The sequence below is a fragment of the Podarcis bocagei genome (genome assembly GCF_964188305.1).
Source record: "Podarcis bocagei genome assembly, chromosome: 13".
Taxonomy (NCBI): Eukaryota; Metazoa; Chordata; class Lepidosauria; order Squamata; family Lacertidae; genus Podarcis; species Podarcis bocagei.
In genome coordinates this window covers 3,152,325-3,158,324 of record NC_138138.1, presented here as the reverse complement: position 1 = coordinate 3,158,324, position 6,000 = coordinate 3,152,325, and positions in this window count along the sequence as shown.

Sequence of the window (6,000 nt, the reverse complement as noted above, 5' to 3'; positions counted from 1 at the left end):
TTTAATTGGTATTAAATTTGCGTTTGGTTGAATGAAAAATAGTATGAGATTGCTGCCAGAAAAACTACACCCTGTTTTGATGCCTCTGGTAGTTTCACATATTTCACATATTCTTAAGGGCAAAGGGATATGTTATTTTTACCAAGTTCTCTTATCTTAAGGCCTTTATCAGACCTGTGTCTGATGTAGTAGATGATCCAACTGAGTGCATCCATATGGACTGAACAGAACTGGATCTGCTCATCCCTTATGCTTACCTTGGGCCATTCACTAGCACTCACCCTGATGAGCTTGAGAGTTACAAAAAGGCAGGATCTGAATCAGGCATAGGCAAACTTGGCCCTCCAGATATTTTGGGACTACAATTCCCATCATCCCTGTTAGCTAGGGATCATGGGAGTTGTAGGCCAAAAACACTGGGAGGGCCGAGTTTGCCTGTGCCTGATCTAAATGCTGTCCATAAAGAAATAAATATGAGGGGAAAATATGCTAGCAATGCATGTTCCCTAAGTTCTTTTGGAGGGATATAAATAGGATGCAGATGTGGCAAGTAAGTGATATTTTCAGATATGGAGCCAAGGCTATTTTTCGTGTTGTGAAACTCTTGCTATGTACTAAAATTATGAAAGAAAAAGTTAGCAACCCTTCTGAAATTAGCTTAATGTAATTGTTGAACAATCTATTCGCCGCAATCGATGTAATTGTTGAACAATCTGTTCGCCGCAATCGATGTATTCTGGGCTATAGGGCTCTGAAGTGTGCTGGTTCATCCTGCTATTTAAGTCATAATATGAAATGGCTTTTGCAAACTCTGTAAAAGGTCACTAAATAAATTCATGTGGAAATTATAGGCTCCTTCCATTGAAATAGAGATCCTTGTACATGCAAAAAAACCAGTGAGTATATATGAACACAGAAATCTCTATCGGAAGCAGTTTTATGAAAGCTAGTTAGACCCAAAGATTGTTACTGACCTGTGTTGCTGGCATAGAAGACAGTGGAGGAGTGTGCCTTTGGGGGTGAGGTCAAACTGTTGGGTGGTTAACGCAGACCTGGTCAACAGCCTAGTGCATGAGGCCAGCTCTCCATAGAGCACGTCCTTTGGGTTCCTGCCACCCTCCATTCTGCGGACATGACCAAGCCAGCGTAGACATTGCCGAGACGGGTGCGAACATGCTGGGATTGTGGGCTTGGGAGAGCACATCTTCATTTGTAATGCTGTCCTGTCATGTGATACCCTGATGCAGCACATGTGGAAGGCATTGAGCCATCGCTTCTGATGGTTGTAAGTAGCCCATGACCTCCATAAAGCAGCGTGCTCAACACCCAAGCCTGGTAGACCTACATTTTGGTACTGGACGTTAGCATCACATTTTCCCATGCCTTTTGAAGAGGTGAGTGATTGCCATAGGTGCTTTGCCAATACACTTGTGCAGTTCAGCCTTGAGGGAGAGGTTTGCTGGTTATGGTGGAGGCCAGGTAGACAAAATCATCTATTGCCTCAAGTGTGTGGTCACCAATGCTGGTGTATTATTATTTTTTTGAATTTTTTTTATTAATTTACAACAAAACAAAACATAAAATTTTCACATCCAATTTTCACATATTGCTTCTTTTCTGGACTTCCTTCAGCTTCTCCGTAAATCATCCATAGTCACTATTTTAGATACGCATTTCCTAATTTATATTGTCATTCTTTATACCCTTGATTTCCTTTCTCTTTAGACAATACTTCTCAGTTTTTTCACAGTGCTTTTTATTTTTTATTTTTTTTAGAAAATTTTTATTAACTGGCCAATCACATCAAATTAAATCACATCACATAAATTCCAAATTACAAAGCCAAATTTTTAAATTTTGTTGGGGGAACCCATACTTCAAGATCCAAAGGGGGATTCAAATCATCTTATTATTAAGAAGAAGAAGAAGCAGAAGAAGAAGAGTTTGGATTTGATATCCCGCCTTTCACTCCCCTTCAGGAGTCTCAAAGCGGCACACATTCTCCTTTCCCTTCCTCCCCCACAACAAACACTCTGTGAGGTGATGTCCAAATCAGTCTCAATCAGTCCAAACAGAGTTCATAGTTCTATCCAATCTTATCTTGGTGTTCCACAATATCTTGTTCATATAATTTCTCTTTTTCCTTTACGATCTCTTCTGTTAGTCTCCTTAAACCGATAAGCAAATGTAATAATCCTGTGTGAATTTCCCGTTCTTCCAATCTAAGTCCAGATGTTTTCCATATATCATCTCCTTCGTAGATAACATCACTCCATCATAAATTAGGCAGTTGTCACTCTTAAGTCCCACTGAGGAGTTAATCCACGATATGTAAACAACTCTGTTTCTCTCTTTCTCCTCCCAGACTCAAAAGCTCCAACAGTGCCTCCCAAAATGGCGACGGCATTTTTAACTGCGTCATTCCAAAACTCTTAACTTTCCAGCTTCGTCTTGAAACATTGCTTTGGTTCGAAAATTTATCTCCACACAGCCTTAAATCCACAGCTTAAGTTCTTAAAACGACATTTCTGACTCATTAGGGGAGGGGATTCTTGTTTAATCACATAGAAAAGTAAAGGAGGGTTTTTCCCCCTCTCCCCCCTCAGTCATTTGCCGTACCGTATCTTGACGTATCTTCTCATATTTTATTCTTTTCTTGTTTTATCAGAGATCTCTTCTGTCAGCAGTCTTTACTCCCCCTCTTTCCTTGAAGTATGTGCAATTTATCCCGTCCAAATTGTTTCTTTTGAAGATTCTTGCAGCTAGTGGCACGGATCACAGACGGCTTCGAGGAGTGCCGGAATCCCAAAGAGGGCTTTGTGCCTAGTGCCCCCAACCCCACAAATTCGGGGGTGGTATAGGGCACAGCAGGCAAGGCCGTCCCCCCCACAATCTTGGGGGGGTTAAGGAGGCTAATTACCCCCATCATTGCCTCCAAATTATCTCATGTGGGTCGGAGAGATGTTATTGTCAGCCATCTTCCGATGCGCCCCCTAGTGGCCCCCCTTCACAGTGCTTTTTTAAACCCCTCTAGCGTTATCTATCCCTCACTTATACTTTCCAGATATTCCACAAATTTCCCCCAGTCCTCGATGAACTTTTGGTCTCTTAAGTATCTAATTTTCCCAGTCATTTTGTCCAACTCAGCATAGTCTAACAGCTTCATTCTCCATTCTTCCACCGTCAGTATTTCCTGTTGTTTCCATTTCTGAGCCAATAACACTCTTGCTGTTGTCACTGCATATTGGAAAAATTTACAATCCTTTCTCATTATCTCATTTCCTAGTATTCCTAACAGAAAGGCCTCAGGTTTCTTTGTAAATGTATATTTTAAAATCTTCTTCAATTCATTGTATATCCTTTCCCAGAAGCCTTTCACTTTCTTACATTCCCACCACATATGATAAAAAGAACCTTCTTTATCTTTACATTTCCAACACTTATTGCATGTCTTACACATTTTTGCTAATTTCACCGGTGTTATATACCATCTATAAAACATTTTCATAACATTCTCTTTTAACGTCATACATGCTGTAAATTTTAGATTTTCTTTCCATAGTTTTTCCCAATCCTCAAATTGTATATTATAGCCAACATCTCTGGCCCAGTGTATCATTACCGACTTAACTTCCTCATCTTTCAGATTCCATTCTAACAACAACTTGTACATTTTGGATAGAATTTTGTAATCATTATTTATTATTTCAATCTGAAATTTTGAATCTTTATCAGCATAACCGCCATCTTTAAGATCTTTCCTAAACATTTCATTTATTTGAAAATAATGCAACCAATCATATACATATTCTTTAACCTGTTCGTATGGTTTCATTTTCCATTTTCCCCCTTTAGATAACAATTGACCATATGTGATCCAATTGCCTCTCATATTAATTTTCTTTGCACTCATGACTTCTAACGGAGATAACCAGTGTGGTATTTTAGGTTCTAATAGGTTTTTATACCTATCCCATACTTCAATCAAAGGACCTCTGAAGATGTGGTTCTTGAAACCTTTATGGATTTTCTTTTTCTCATACCATAAATACGCGTGCCACCCAAATCTGTTATCGAACCCCTCTAAATCTAACAGTTCCTTATTTTCTAATTTTATCCAGTCTCTCAACCAGCAAAGGCAAGATGCCTCATAATATAATTTCAAGTCCGGCAGGGCAAAGCCTCTTTCTTTCACATCTGTCAATAACTTAAATTGAATTCTCGGCTTTTTGCCCTGCCAGATATATCTTGAAATTGCTCTTTGCCATTCTTTGAAAATCTTGTTTCCCTTAATTATAGGGATAGTCTGGAATAGAAATAACATCTTTGGAAGCACGTTCATCTTAATTGTAGATATCCTACCCCAAAATGACAACTTCATTCTTCCCCACACCTCTAGGTCCTTTCTTATTCCATTCCAAACTGGTTCGTAGTTATTCTTGTATAAATCTGTATTTTGGGGGGTTACCCATATTCCTAAATATTTCACCTTTTTGACCACCTCTATCTCTGTTTGTTGTTGCATTACTTCAATTACACTTTGATCCATATTCTTCACTTTTCGTTTTCTTCTTATTTAGTCTAAAACCTGCCAATCTTCCAAATTGTTCAATTTCTTCCAATACTTCTTTTGCTGTACTCATTGGTTCTTCTATCGTTATTACCAAATCATCTGCAAACGCTTTAACTTTGTATTTATTTGGCCAATTGTTACTCCTTTTATTTTCCTATTTTGTCTTATCAAATTCAAAAGAACTTCTAACACCATTATGAATAATAATGGGGAAAGTGGACATTCTTGTCTTGTTCCTTTTGCTATCTTTATTCTGTGACTACATTATTTATAATCAATTTTGCTTTTTGTTCTGTATAAATTGCCTTTATTCCATTAAAGAATTCTTTACCAACCTCCATATATTCCAAATTTCTCAACATAAAGTCCCAAGCTATATTGTCAAAGGCCTTTTCTGCATCCACAAACATCATTATGGCTTGTTTCTCATTCCTGGCAGACAGATATTCCACTATATTTATTATATTTATTATATTGTCTTTCATCTGCCTGCCTGGTAAGAAACCTGCCTGGTCCCTGTGAATGATTTCTAGCAATATATTTTTCATTCTTTTCGCAAGAATTCCTGCAAAAATTTTATAGTCTGTGTTTAATAATGAAATCGGCCTGCAGTTTTTTACTTGGGTTAGATCTGAATCCTGTTTTGGAATAAATGTAATATATGCTTCTTTCCATGTTTCTGGGATGTCTCTTTCTCTTAAAATATTGTTTATTACTTCTTTCATTGGTATCATCAACGTAGATTTCATTTCTTTGTAGTAACTTGCGGTGAATCCGTCTGGACCTGGAGCCTTTCCCCTTTTTAAATCTTTTATTACTTCTTTTATCTCTTCTGCTTCTATTGGGGTATTCAACTTCTTTTTTATCTGTCGGAATCTTCTGCACCTTTTTTTCCTTCAGAAATCTTTCTATTTTCCTCAAATTGTTTTTTTCTCTGTTTTTATATAATCCTCTATAATCAAGAATCCCTTTCTAATTTCCTTCGGATTGGTTATCTCTTCTCCCTCCACTGTAATTTTGTTTATTGTATTTTGTTCCTTTCTTTTTTTGATTTGCCATGCAAGCCATTTTCCTGATTTATTTGCGAACTCGAAGCTTCTTTGTCTCAGTTTTTTGATGTTCCATTCCACTTCTCTGTTTATTATCATTGCAAACTGGGATTGTAAAGCTTTGATATTTTATTTTCTTGTTGTTGGGCTTTTTAACTAATTTTTGTTCATTGTCCATTATCTGCTTCAAAATTTCTTTTTTACCTTTTTCTCTACTTTTATTCTTGATTGAGTTCTGCTGAATGAAGAATCCTCTCATCACTGCCTTGCTTGCATCCCAAACCACTTTTGTCTTTGTACCCTTGTTCAAGTTGTCCACAAAATATTCTGTTAACCTCTTTTGTGCTTTTTCAATAATTTCCTGATCATCTAAGAGAT